We start from the raw sequence: 14210 nt of genomic DNA on the forward strand, positions 1-14210 counted from the left end.
TGTTTGGCCAACCTCGGTGATTTCTTCAAGGAAGTGAGGTCATTGACATGAATAATGGTAAGCCTGATGTTTTATACTTAGATTTCCATAATGTTTGACAAAGCTCCACACAACAAGCTACTGAATGTTGTGAGAAGTCAGTGTAAATCTTCAGTATGAGTACAGGCCGAAGGATAGAAAGCAATGGGCACAAGTTAGAATAATTGTATTGGGGTTGGGAGAAGTACTGAGGTGGATCTGCCAAGGATTGATGTTGGAATTACTGCTATCAATAATATACATCATTTGAACATGGATGCAATACAAACTATTCAGATTTGCTGCTGATATCACATCAGGAGGAGCAGTGAAATCAGAGGAGGCAGCTCAGAAATTGCAGCATGAGCTGGACAAAGTACGTAAGTGGGTAGAACAAAGACAGATGAAAATTAATAAGTACAAATTGACTGCATATTAGAAGGGAAAATGAGAAGCCAACATACTTCATGAGTGGAATCAAAATAGCTGAGCATGAAGTTGTAAAAGACCCAGGATCTTACAAGACAATGCTAAAACAAATCCAATCACTGCAGAGCAGTAAACAGTGAAAGCCAATAAAGTGTTGAATGATAAAGAAAAACGCTAGAGTGCATGTTAAAGGATGTTATCAAACAATACAATGCTGCACCCTGAGTTCTGGGTGTAGTTCTGGTCACCGGGACACAAGGGAAGCTGTCTCAGGCAGTCCCTCGGGGTCGAGGATGACTTGCTTCCATTGTGGTTCGATGGGTTCCGAGATGGTTGATAAGTCCAATGCATGATCTGCAGACTCTGTCAGATGAGGGGCAGGTGGTGCTTGAAGGGCAGGTAGATGAGTAGTTTGGAGGGTTATGCGCTCCTTCCGATGCTCTGACTTCGCCTCCGCGTGTTCCTGACCAAGTCCCTCATGGTGTACGATGTCTTCCCAATTGAGCTTTTTCCATCTAGAATGGTCACGAGCCAGGGACTCCCACGTGTTGATGGGGATGTTTGATCTCTTCAGGGATGTTTTGAGGATATCTCTAAAGCGTTTCCGCTGTCCTTCTGGGAGTCTCCTGCCACGACCAAGTTCTGAGTAGAACAAAAGCAAAATATTGCAGATGCAGGAAATCTGAAATAAAAACAGAAAGTTCTGGAAATACTCAGCAGGTCAGGCAGCATCTGTGGAGAGAGAAGCAGAGTTAACGTCTCAGGTCTGTGACCTTTTATCAGAAGTTCTGGTTGGAAGAGGATCTTCTTTTTCCAAGTGTTTAGTGAAAGACCCATTTTCTCATATGGTTCAGAGAAGGAGTCGAAAATGATCTGGAGTTCAGTTTTAGAGTGAGCGCACACACAAGTATCATCTGCAACTGAAACTTGACAATTGAGGCATACCTTGGAAGTTGTACAAGAGACGATCCACCACTGGCACACAGTGGCAGCAGTGTGTATCATCTACAAGATGCACTGCAGTAACTCGCCAAGGCTCCTTTGACAACATCTTCTAAACTTGCAACCCCTACCACCTGGAAGGAAAAGGGCAGTAGGTGCATGGGAACACCACCACCTGCAAATTCTCCTCCAAGTCTCTCACCATCCTGATTTAGAAAAAAAATCAGCATTCCTTCATTGTCACTGGGTCAAAATCCTGGCACTCCCTCCTTAACAGCACAGTGGGTGTACCTACACCACAAGGACTACAGCAGTTCAAGAAGACAGCTCACCATCACCTTCTCAAGGGCAATTAGGGATGAACAATAATTGCTGGCCTTGCCAGCGATGCCTACATCCCATGAACGAATAAAAAAAAACTCTAGCTTTCCTATTCTCCTCTAATTCTTGTACTTTCAGTCTCTTGTCTTCACTCTCTAAACCACTCTCTCAAGAAAGCATTGGGGATTTTTGTTCCTTCTCCTGCACATGAACTTTTACCGTTCATTTAGTGGGTGGTGTGGTAAATGAAATTTTAACTAGCCATTCTCTCTCCTCAGGTGCTGTCACCATCCCCCTTCAAATTTGCTGTCATCATCCCTCTCCTCTAAAAACCTACTTGTGAGCCCTTTGCACCTGCAAACTTACTGTTCCGTTTCCAACTTTCCTTTCCTCTCCAAGGTCCTTCAACATGTTGTCGCTTCCTAAATCTGTGCCCATCTTTCCCACAATTCCATATTTGAATCCCTCCAAACATGTTTCCAGCACAGTCACAATACTGAAACAGCCTTTGTTAAAATCAAAAATGTGACCGTGACCATGATAAGCTACCCCTTCTCATCCTTCTCAACTTATTTTCAGTTTATGACACATTTGACAGTGCCATCCTCCTGCAATACCTTTTCAGTCTCCCAGCTGGGTAGAACTGCCCTCGCTTGGTTCCATTCTTATCTATCGACTTGTAGCCAGAGAATCATCTACAATGGTTTCCCTTCTCACTCTCGCTGTTACCTCTGGAGTTCCCCCAGGATCTATTCTTGGCCCCTTTCTCTTTCTCATCTACATGCCGCACCACAGCGAGACCATCCAAAAACACATGTACGCTGACGACATTCAGTTCTATCTTAGCACCACCTCGTTGGACCCCTTCACTGTCTCTGATTTGTTACAGTGCTTGTCCTACATCCAATATTGGATGAGCAGAAATTTCCTCCAACTAATTAGTGGGAAAAATTGAAGCCATTGGCTTTAGTTCCCACCACAAACTTCATTCCCTGTCCACCATTTCCATCCCTGGCAACTGTTGTATGTTGTGCAAGACCATTTGCATCCTTGGTGTGGTGTTTAACCCTGAGATGAGTTTCTGACCACAAATCCGACCTTCACCAAGACTGCATCCCAGCTTCCACCCTACATAAATTTGTGCTCATCCAAAACTCTGCTGCCTGTATCTTAACTTCCTCCAAATCTCATTCGCCCATCACCCTCATGCTTGCTGACCTTCACTAGCACCCCATCCGACAACACCTCAATTTTAGAATTCTCATCCTTGTTTCCAAATCCCTCCATGGCCTCACTCCTCCCTATCTCTGTTAATCTCCTCGAGCCCTATTAACCTTCACGATCTCTGAACTCCTCCATTTCTGGCCTCAACATGCATCTCCAATTTTAATTGCTCCACCATTTCAGCTGCCTATGGACCTAAGCTTTGGAATTCCCTCACTAAACTGCCCAGCCTTTTTACCCCTCTCTCCTCTTTTAGACGCTCCTTAAGAACCACCTCTTGGATCAAGCTTGTGGTCATCTGACCTGATTTATCCTTCTGTGGCTCAGTGTCAAAAGCGTTTGATTGATATTGCTCTTGTTAAGCTCCTTGGGACATTTTACTACATTAACTATGCTAAATAAATGTAAGTTATTGTTATACTGACAGTCAATAGACCTCAACAGGGTTCACTCAGGCTCTGCTTGCAGCTGCACCTTGTTAATTAGAGAAGTGGCTTAAACCAGTTTTCAGGGGGCTAGAGTCAGTCAGTATAAAAGTGAGCCATCTTACAGTGCTGACTTTGTTTGCACTGGAGTGCTGACTTGGGTTGCAACAGAGTGCTACAGTGGAAGTTTGGTAACTGAGGATAATTAAGGGTTAATTTTATCTTAAATCTAATTGGTCTTTTATTTAGCATTTTAACTTAACCGTTGCTGTTAGGGTTGGAGAAGGTGAGTTTTAGACCAGCTTTAAACAGGGTTCACTCAGGCTCTGCTTGCAGCTGCACCTTATAATTAGAGAAGTGGCTTAAACCAGTTTTCAGGCGGCTAGAGTCAGTCAGTATAAAAGTGAGCCATCTTACAGTGCTGACTTTGTTTGCACTAGAGTGCTGACTTGGGTTACAATAGAGTGCTACAGTGGAAGTTTGGTAACTGAGGAAGTTCAGTAAGGAGGGAGCGAGGAGCTCCTTTCCTTTCCTCCCTGTCCTCAGAGTGAGGGAAGCCAAGAGCTTCCAAAGAGCACAGCTGACTGGGAGAAGACTCGGAGGGTGGAGTTCCGGACTGGTAAGTATAAAAAACTTAACTCTGGTTTAAAAAAAACTGTAAGTTGCCATCACAGAAAGCTCGACCTGATTGGCTGGTAGGCAATTTTTTTTTTTACTGAATTTGAATATAAAACATTGATAAAAATTGATTAAAACCCTAATTAACTAATTAATAAGTCGAGTAACTAAACCAGAGGGAGGGGATTACTGTATTTAGATAGCATTTAATATTTATAGTAGGAATCTAGCGCTAGGGACCATATAGTTATTATAACAATTTAGTAAGGATTTAATAAGTATTTATTTATCTTAAATTAATTTATTAATTAGTGCTAGAAATGTCTGTTAGAGGGGTGAAGTGCTTCACCTGTGAGATGTGGGAGGTCCGTGACGCTTCCAGCGTTCCGGACGACTACATCTGCAGGAAGTGTACCCAGTTGAAGCTCCTCAAAGACCGCATGGATCGGTTGGAGCAGCTGTTGGATGCACTTAGGAGCATGCAGGTGGCAGAAAGCATCATAGACAGGAATTTTAGAGAAGTGGTTACACCCAAGGTGCAGGCAGATAGATGGGTGACCTCTAGAAGGGGCAGGTAGTCAGTGCAGGAATCCCCTGTGGCTATCCCCCTCTCCAACAAGTATACTGTTTTGGATACTGTTGGGGGGGTTGGCCGATCAGGGGAAAACAGCAGCAGCCAGAGCAGTGGCACCACGGCTGGCACTGTTGTTCAGCAGGGAGGGACAAAGCACAGAAGAGCAATAGTTTTAGGGGACTCTATAGTCAGGGGCACAGATAGGCGCTTCTGTGGACATGAAAGAGCCTCCCTGGTGCCAGGGTCAAGGATGTCTCTGAACGGACAGGGGGCATTCTGAAGGGGGAGGGTGAACAGCCAGAGGTTGTGGTACACATTGGTACCAACGACATAGGCAGGAAGAGTGATGAGGTCCTGCAGGGGGAGTTTAGGGAGTTAGGTAGAAAGTTAAAAGACAGGATCTCGAGGGTTGTAATCTCGGGATTACTCCCTGTGCCACGTGCTAGTGAGGCTAGAAATAGGAAGATAGTGCAGCTAAACACGTGGCTGAACAGCTGGTGTAGAAGGGAGGGTTTCAGATATCTGGACCATTGGGATCTCTTCAGGGACAGATGGGACCTGTACAAGAAGGAGAAGTTGCATCTAAACTGGAGGAGCACAAATATCCTGGCTGCGAGGTTTGCTAGCGTCACTCGGGAGGGTTTAAACTAGTGTGGCAGGGGGGTGGGAACCAGAGCAGTAGGACAGTGAAATAAATAAGGGGGAACTAGTAAATAAGGCCAGTAAGACAAAGAGGAAGAGCAGGCAGGGAGATGTTGCGGAGCACAGCGGGACTGGTGGTCTGAAGTGCATTTGTTTCAATGCGAGAAGTATAACAGGTAAGGCAGATGAACTTAGCTTCGATTAGTACTTGGAACTATGATGTTGTTGCTTTTACAGAGACTTGGTTGAGGGAAGGACAGGATTGGCAGCTAAATGTTCCAGGATTTAGAAGCTTCAGGCGGGATAGAGGGGGATGTAAAAGGGGTGGGGGAGTTGCATTACTGTTGAAGGAGAATATCACAGCTGTACTGCGGGAGGACACCTCGGAGGGGTCATGCAGCGAGGCAATATGGGTGGAGCTCAGGAATAGGAAGGGTGCAGTCACGATGTTGGGGGTTTTCTACAGGCCTCCCAACAGCCAGTGGGAGGTAGAGGAGCATATATGTAGACAGAATTTGGAAAGATGTAAAGGTAACAGGGTTGTAGTGGTGGGTGATTTTAACTTCCCCTATATTGACTGGGACTCACTTAGTGCTAGGGGCTTGGATGGGGCAGAATTTGTAAGGTGCATCCAGGAGGGCTTCTTGAAACAATATGTAGATAGTCCAATTAGGGATGGGGCCGTACTGGACCTGGTATTGGGGAATGAGCCCGGCCAGGTGGTCGAAGTTTCAGTCGGGGAGCATTTCGGGAACAGTAACCATAATTCCATAAATTTTAAGCTACTTGTGGATAAGGATAAGAGTAGTCCTCGGGTGAAGGTGCTAAATTGGGGGAAGGCTAATTATAACAATATTAGGCAGGAACTGAAGAATTTAGATTGGGGGCGGCTGTTTGAGGGTAAATCAACATCTGACATGTGGGAGTCTTTCAAATGTCAGTTGATTAGAATCCAGGACCGGCATATTCCTGTGAGGAAGAAGGATAAGTTTGGTAAGTTTCGGGAACCTTGGATAACGCGGGATATTGTGAGCCTAGTCAAAAAGAAAAAGGAAGCATTCGTAAAGGCTGGAAGGCTAGGAACAGACGAATCCCTTGAGGAATATAAAGACAGTAGGAAGGAACTTAAGGAAGGAGTCAGAAGGGCTAAAAGGGGTCATGAAAAGTCATTGGCAAACAGGATTAAGGATAATCCCAAGGCTTTTTATACGTATATAAAGAGCAAGAGGGTAACTAGGGAAAGGGTTGGCCCACTCGAGGACAGAGAAGGGAATCTATGTGTGGAGCCAGAGGAAATGGGCAAGGTGCTAAATGAGTACTTTGCATCAGTATTCACCAAAGAGAAGGACTTGGTGGATGATGAGCCTAGGGAAGGGAGTGTAGATAGTCTCAGTCTTCTCATTATCAAAAAGGAGGAGGTGTTGGGTGTCTTGCAAAGCTTTAAGGTAGATAAGTCCCCAGGGCCTGATGGAATCTACCCCAGAATACTAAGGGAGGCAAGGGAAGAAAATGCTGGGGCCTTGACAGAAATCTTTGTATCCTCATTGGCTACAGGTGAGGTCCCAGAGGACTGGAGAATAGCCAATGTTGTTCCTTTGTTTAAGAAGGGTAGCAAGGATAATCCAGGAAATTATAGGCCGGTGAGCCTTACGTCAGTGGTAGGGAAATTATTAGAGAGGATTCTTCGGGACAGGATTTACTCCCATTTGGAAACAAACAAACTTATTCGCGAGAGGCAGCATGGTTTTGTGAAGGGGAGGTTGTGTCTCACTAATTTGATTGCGTTTTTTGAGGAAGTGACAAAGATGATTGATGAAGGAAGGGCAGTGGATGTTATCTATATGGACTTCAGTAAAGCCTTTGACAAGGTCCCTCATGGCAGACTGTACAAAAGGTGAAGTCACATGGGATCAGAGGGGAGCTGGCAAGATGGATACAGAACTGGCTCGGTCATAGAAGACAGAGGGTAGCGGTGGAAGGGTGCTTTTCTGAATGGAGGGATGTGACGAGTGGTGTTCCACAGGGATCAGTGCTGAGACCTTTGCTCTTTGTAGAGTATATAAATGATTTGGAGGAAAATGTAGCTGGTCTGATTAGTAAGTTTGCAGACGACACAAAGGTTGGTGGAGTTGCAGATAGTGATGAGGATTGTCAGAGGATACAGCAGGATATAGATCGGTTGGAGACTTGGGCGGAGAAATGGCAGATGGAGTTTAATCCGGACAAATGTGAGGTAATGCATTTTGGAAGGTCAAATGCAGGTGGGAAGTATACAGTAAATGGCAGAACCCTTAGGAGTATTGACAGGCAGAGAGATCTGGGCGTACAGGTCCACAGGTCACTGAAAGTGGCAACACAGGTGGATAAGGTAGTCAAGAAGGCATAGGGCATGCTTGCCTTCATCGGTCGGGGCATAGAGTATAAAAATTGGCAAGTCATGCTGCAGCTGTACAGAACTTTAGTTCGGCCACACTTAGAATATTGCGTGCAATTCTGGTCGCCACACTACCAGAAGGACGTGGAGGCTTTGGAGAGGGTACAGAAGAGGTTTACCAGGATGTTGCCTGGTCTGGAGGGCATTAGCTATGAGGAGAGGTTGGATAGACTCGGATTGTTTTCACTGGAACGACGGAGGGTGGAGAGGCGACATAATAGAGGTTTGCAAAGTTATAAGCGGCATGGACAGAGTGGATAGTCAGAAGCTTTTTCCCAGGGTGGAAGAGTCAGTTACTAGGGGACATAGGTTTAAGGTGCGAGGGGCAAAGTTTAGAGGGGATGTGCAAGGCAAGTTCTTTACATAGAGGGTGGTGAGTGCCTGGAACTTGCTGCCGGGGGAGGTGGTGGAAGCAGGTACGATAGCGACGTTTAAGAGGCATCTTGACAAATACATGAATAGGATGGGAATAAAGGGATATGGACCCCGGAAGTGCAGAAGGTTTTAGTTTAGGCAGGCATCAAGATCGGCGCAGGCTTGGAGGGCCGAATGGCCTGTTCCTGTGCTGTACTGTTCTTTGTTCAATTATATGTTCAATTAATTGTTGGCCTCTGTTTATTGTAACACTTAAATATTTCACTTCTTTTGTAACAGACTGAATTTGCTGCCACAAAGCTTAGATGCACTTTCCAACAAAGTGCAGAAGGAAATTGATTTATCTTTTCGTGCTTGGGGCCATTTCCCTCTTCCAACCCCACCTCCGGTTTTCTCCTCACTGGGGATCTTTTTTTGCAGCCGAAGAGAACCTGGTGAAGGCCCAAGTCCCATAAGTATAAAAACAACAGAGGATGAGATAAATCAGGAGATGCTGTCAGACTTGGGCTTTCAAAATCTTAAGATTATAAAAGGAAGCAAAGACCAGAGGAGGGGAGGAGTTCCACAGCTTTGAGGCCCTTGGGAAGAGTGAGCTACAGTAGTTGACTGTGCAACGTGTCTTAATCATAACACAGTGAGAATACAAGGACAATGTGAAGTGTGTTTGACAGCACATTTTCAGCTTGGGAGAACAAGACAGAAAATTTCAAGGGAGGATAATATCAAAGAAATGAAATGAGAGATTTAAAAAAAAGGTTGCAACAGTATTTCAAGGCATTAAATAAGAGAATTGCCTACCACACAGCAAACCTTTTTTTGTATCCTGTCCAATAATGTGATAGGATTTGGAAGTGCGACCTCAGATGTGTAAGCAGTACTTAAAATCTTGGATGGAACTGAGTATTATGGACGTAACTCTGGCGGGATGAAAATGTAAGGCCTGCGCCATTTTAACTCCAGTTCCTCATTTAAATTGTTACAACTGAGTTTGGAGGAATGTACTGTCTTTCTCTAGTTCCACTACTCCACTGGTCACAACATACATTTAAATGTTTTACCCAGTAACCAATATGGCCAATTCTATATTAGTTTCAGAATAATATCCGCCAACCATGTTTCTTCAATAGACAACAAACTTGTTGATTTATTATAAAACACAACTTATTCAATAAGGATGCAAAGCTTATTAACACGCAGTTTGAAATATGAAAGTATAAATATCTACCCTTCTGAAATATCCTAACACATGCCTGTGCGTGCGCACGCACACACAGACACCGTTTAAAGAAAAATGAAAGAAACTGGCTCTGTAGAGATCAACTTAAAAAAATCTTTGGCCACATTATTGTCAATTCTTGAAGAAAAATGATAAGATATGGAATGTTCCAGATGGCCTTTTGTTCTGGCATCCAGGTACACACAGACGGCTGTCACTGGGATCTTTTTGGAGTAGTTCTGTTCAGGAGATGTCAAGGAGTAGTCTTGTAGGCTTTTCGGAAGAATTACTGCATGAGTGGTTTCAGCTATCACACTGGATTCTCAGAAGATCTTCCAAAGCAGATGAAAAAGGATAAGTTGGGTGGCTTCTCTCTTAGCAGGATACACACCAACTGAACTCCAAACAATATCCGAATACGAAACCAAAACTTCTGACAGCCATAAATCCAGACATGTGACTTCTCTTAGTCCAAATAGTTCCATAGTCCATAAGGCTCCAGCTGTTTAGCTTAAGACATGTGACTTCCAGTCAGTGTTTTGTTTTTAAACAAAGTTCCAAGTGTCCTTCCAGTGACCCTTTAAAAAAAAAACAAGTCCAGACATCTTCTCAGGTATTTTCCACAGTCTTTTAAACACAAGTCCTCAAAAATACTAATTATGGAAGCACCTCCATGATAAAATAGTTCAGCTTCTGTCTTCATCCCTAAACCAGGGGCTGACATCATGGTTAGTGGGTGGGAGTGGAACTCCAAAGGAAGTGGTCTTCTGGGCCACTTCTGACCCAATGCTGCTTTTTCTGGTGATTTGGAATTAGAGACTGCATGAACCACATATTTTGGAGTTAAAATTACATATGGGTCTGAATTAAATCATCAAACCTCGAAATCTCAATATTTGTGAGGCCTCCCACACAGGATGTCAAATCGCTGGGCTCAGAAGGATATGGGAATGCAGCGGATTCTGCCTTGCCACTATTTTACCCACCCCCCACCCTAGCATCGTTCCTGATGAGCTAAAGAGTCACTGAGGGGAAAAGGCATTATTGGCAAGAAAGGAACTTTACTGCGAAGAAGTGTAAGAATGGCATCTTGGCTTGGTTGGCTGCACTTTCATCCTTGAGGCAGGAGGTTGTGCGTTCAAGTTCCCCTCCAGCTCATAATCTAGGCTTATACTTCAGTCCAGCAATAAGGGAATTTTATATTATTGGAATTGCTGTCTTTTGGATGACAAGGTCCCAGCTGATTGTTCAAGTGGGCATAAAAGATTCTTTGGCACTCTTTGAATGATAAAGAGAAAGATCTCCCAGTTTTTTGGCCAACATTCATACGGGTCCGTCATCTCATTGCTGCTTTTGGAACCTTGCTGCATGCAAGTCTCTGGCTGTCTGCAAAACAACAATTCCACTTTGAAAAGGAATTAATTGACTTTGATCTGCTTTGTAATGTCTTATGAACATGCATACATATGAACATACGAACTAGGAGCAGGAGTAGGCTATTCGGCGCCTCAAACCTGTTCTGCCATTTCTTAAGATCATGGCTGATCTGTTTGTGGACTCAGCTCCACTTTCCTGCCTACCCCAAATACTCCTTGACTCCCTTGTTTGTCAAGAATCTGTCTACCTCTGCCTTAAAAACATTCAATGACCCTGCCTCCAGCGCTCTCGGGGAAGAGAGTTCCACAGACACACAACCCTCAAAGAAAAAATTCTCCTCATCTCTGTTTAAATGGGAGACCCCTTATTTTTAAACTGTGCCCCTTAGTTTTATTCTCTCCCACAATGGGAAACATCCTTTCAACATCCACCCTGTCAAGTCTGCTCAGGATCTTAAATGATTCAATAAAATTACCTCTCAAGCTTCTGAACTCCAATGAATACAGATCCAACCTTTCCTCATAAGATAACCCTGTCATTCCAGGAATCAGTTGAATTAACCTTCTCTGAACTGCTTCCAATGCAATTATATCCTTTCTTAAGGAGACCAAAACTGTACACAATCCCTCTAGATGTGGTCTCACCAATGCCCTGTTCAACTGTAGCAAAACATCTCTACTTTTATATTCCATTCCCCTTGCAACAAACAACAACATTGCAATTGCCTTCCAAATCACTTGCTGTACCTGCATATTAACTTTATATGTTCCGTGTACTGGGACACCCAGATCCCTCTGCACCTCAGAGTTCTGCAATCTCTCTCCATTTAAATAATATGTTGCTTTTCTATTTTCTGGCCAAAGTGGACAAGTTCACACTTTCCCACATTATACTCCATCTGCCAAATCTTTGCCCAATCACTTAACCTATCTATATCCCTTTGTAACATCCTTATGTCCTCTTCACGACTTACTTTCCTACTATGTCATCAGCAAATTTAGCAACCATACTTTCTGTCCTTTCATCCAAGTCATTGATATAAATTGTAAATAGTTGATGCCCCAGCACTGATCCCTGTGTCACTAGTTGCAGCTTGCCAACCTGAAAACAACCCATTTAGCCAATTCTCTGTTTCCTGCTAGCTAACCAATCCTCTATCCATGCTAATATGTTATCCCCTCCGCCATGAGCTCTTATTTTGTTTAGTAACCTTTGATGTGGCACCTTGTCAAATGCCTTCTGGAAAACCAAGTACACCATATCCGTACACCCATAAGTTCCCCTTTATCCATGTTGCTTGTTACTTCCTCAAAGAACTCCAATAAATTAGTCAAACATGATATCCCTTTCACAAAACCATGTTGATTCTGCCTGATTGCATTGAGATTTTCTAAATGACCTGCTATAACCTTCTTAATAACAGATTCCAGCATTTTCCCTATGACAGATGTTAAGCTAACTGGTCTGTAGCTTTCTGTCTTCCTCCTTTCTTGAATAGCATTGAAATACATTCGCTATATTCTAATCTGATGGGACCTTTCCAGAATCTAGGGAATTTTGGAAAATTAAAACCAATGCATCCACTATCTCAGTAGACACTTCTTTAATGACCCTAGGATGAAGTCCATCAGGACCTGGGGGATTTGTCTAGTTCTAATACTTTCTCAGTAACCTTTCCCTGGTGATGGTAATTGTTTCAAGCTCCTCCCTCCCTTTCAACTCTTGATTCACAATTATTTCTGGGATTTTATTTATACCGTCTACAGTGAAGACAGATGCAAAAAATCTGTTCAATTCCTCTGCCATTTCCTTATTTTCCATTATTAACTCCCCAGATTCGCTCTCTAGAGGACCAACACTTACTTTGCTTACTCTTTTCCTTTTTAATTACCTATCCATTTTTATATTTCTAGCTAGCTTTCTCTTGTACTCTAATTTCTCTCTCATTATTCTTTTCATCATTCTTTGCTGTTTTTTATATTCGGTTCAACCTTCTAACCTGCCACTACTCTTCGCTGAATTGTACGCTTTTTCTTTCAATTTGATACTATCTTTAACTTCCTTAGTTAGCCATGGATGGTGCGTCCTTCCCCTAGAGTCTTTCTTTCTCACTGGAATGTTTCTTTGCTGAGTGTTATGAAATATCTCCTTAAATGTCTGCCACTGCATCTCTACTGACCTATCCCTTAACCTAATTTCCCAGTTTACTTTAGCTAGCTGTGTCTTCAAACCCTCATAATTACCCTTATTTAAGTTTAAAACACTAGTCTTAGATCACTCTTATTACCCTCACTGCTACCTAGGGGCGCCTTTACTATGAGGCCATTAATTAATCTTGTCTCGTTACACATTACCAGATCTAGAGTAGCCTGCTCTCTGGTTGGCTCCAGAATGTGCTGCTCTAAGAAACTGTACCAAAAACACTGCATGAACTCATCCTCCAGGCTACCTTTGCCAATCTGATTCGTCCAATCTATCTGTAGATTAAAATCACCATGATTGTCACCGTACTTTTCTCACAAGCCCCTGTTATTTCTTCCTGTATATCCCATCCTACAGTGTGAATACTGTTAGGGGGCCTATAAACTACTCCCACAAGTGACTTTCTACCTTTACTGTTTCTTATCTCTACCCAAACTGATTCTACATCTTGATTTTTAGAGTTAAGGTCACCTCTCTCTATTGTACTAATGTCACAAGAACACAAGAAATAGGAGAAATAGAACTTAACCATATGGCCCATTGAGCCTACTCCGCCATTCAGTACAATCATGGTTGATCTTGGGCTTCAATTCCACTTTCCTGCTGGCTCCCCATATCCCTTGATTCCCTGTGAGACCAAACATCTATCTATCCCAGCCTTAAATGTATTCAACGATGGAGCATCCACAACCCACTGGGATAGAGAATTCCAAAGATTCACAACCCTTGGAGTGTTGTAAATTCTCCTCATCGCAGTCCTGATTGATTGGCCCCTTATCCTGAGACTGTGCCCCCATGTTCTAGATTTCCCAACCAGTGGAAACAATCTCTCAGCTTCTACCCTATCAAGCCCTTTCAGAATCTTGTATCTCAATTAGATCGCCTCTCGTTCTTCTAAACTCCAGAGAATATAGGCCCAATTTACTCAGCCTCTCATATAGGACAACCCTGTCATCCCAGTGACCAATTTAGTAAATCTTCACTGCACTGCCTTCAGTGCAAGTATATCCTTTCTTAAATGTGGAGACCAAAACTGCACACAGTATTCTAGGTGCAGTCTCACCAAAGCCCTGTACAGTTTTAGTAAGAATTCTTTATTCCTGTATGCCAGTCCCCTTGCAATAAAGGCCAACAAGCCATCTGCCTTCCTAATAGCCTGCTGCACCTGCATGTTAACTTTGTGCGTTTCTTGTATGAGTACCCCCAAGTCTCTCTGAACGTCAACACTTAACAGTTTCACACCTTTTAAAAAATATTCTGCTGTTTCTATTTTTACGACCAAAGTGAACAACTTCACACTTCCCTACATTATATTCCATTTGCCATCTTGTTGCCCACTCACTTAGCCTGTCTATATCTCTTTGCAGTCTCTCTGTGTCCTCCCCGCAGCTTACCTTTCCACCAAGCTTTGTA

Source organism: Heterodontus francisci, chromosome 8, assembly GCF_036365525.1.
Source record: "Heterodontus francisci isolate sHetFra1 chromosome 8, sHetFra1.hap1, whole genome shotgun sequence".
Lineage (NCBI taxonomy): Eukaryota > Metazoa > Chordata > Chondrichthyes > Heterodontiformes > Heterodontidae > Heterodontus > Heterodontus francisci.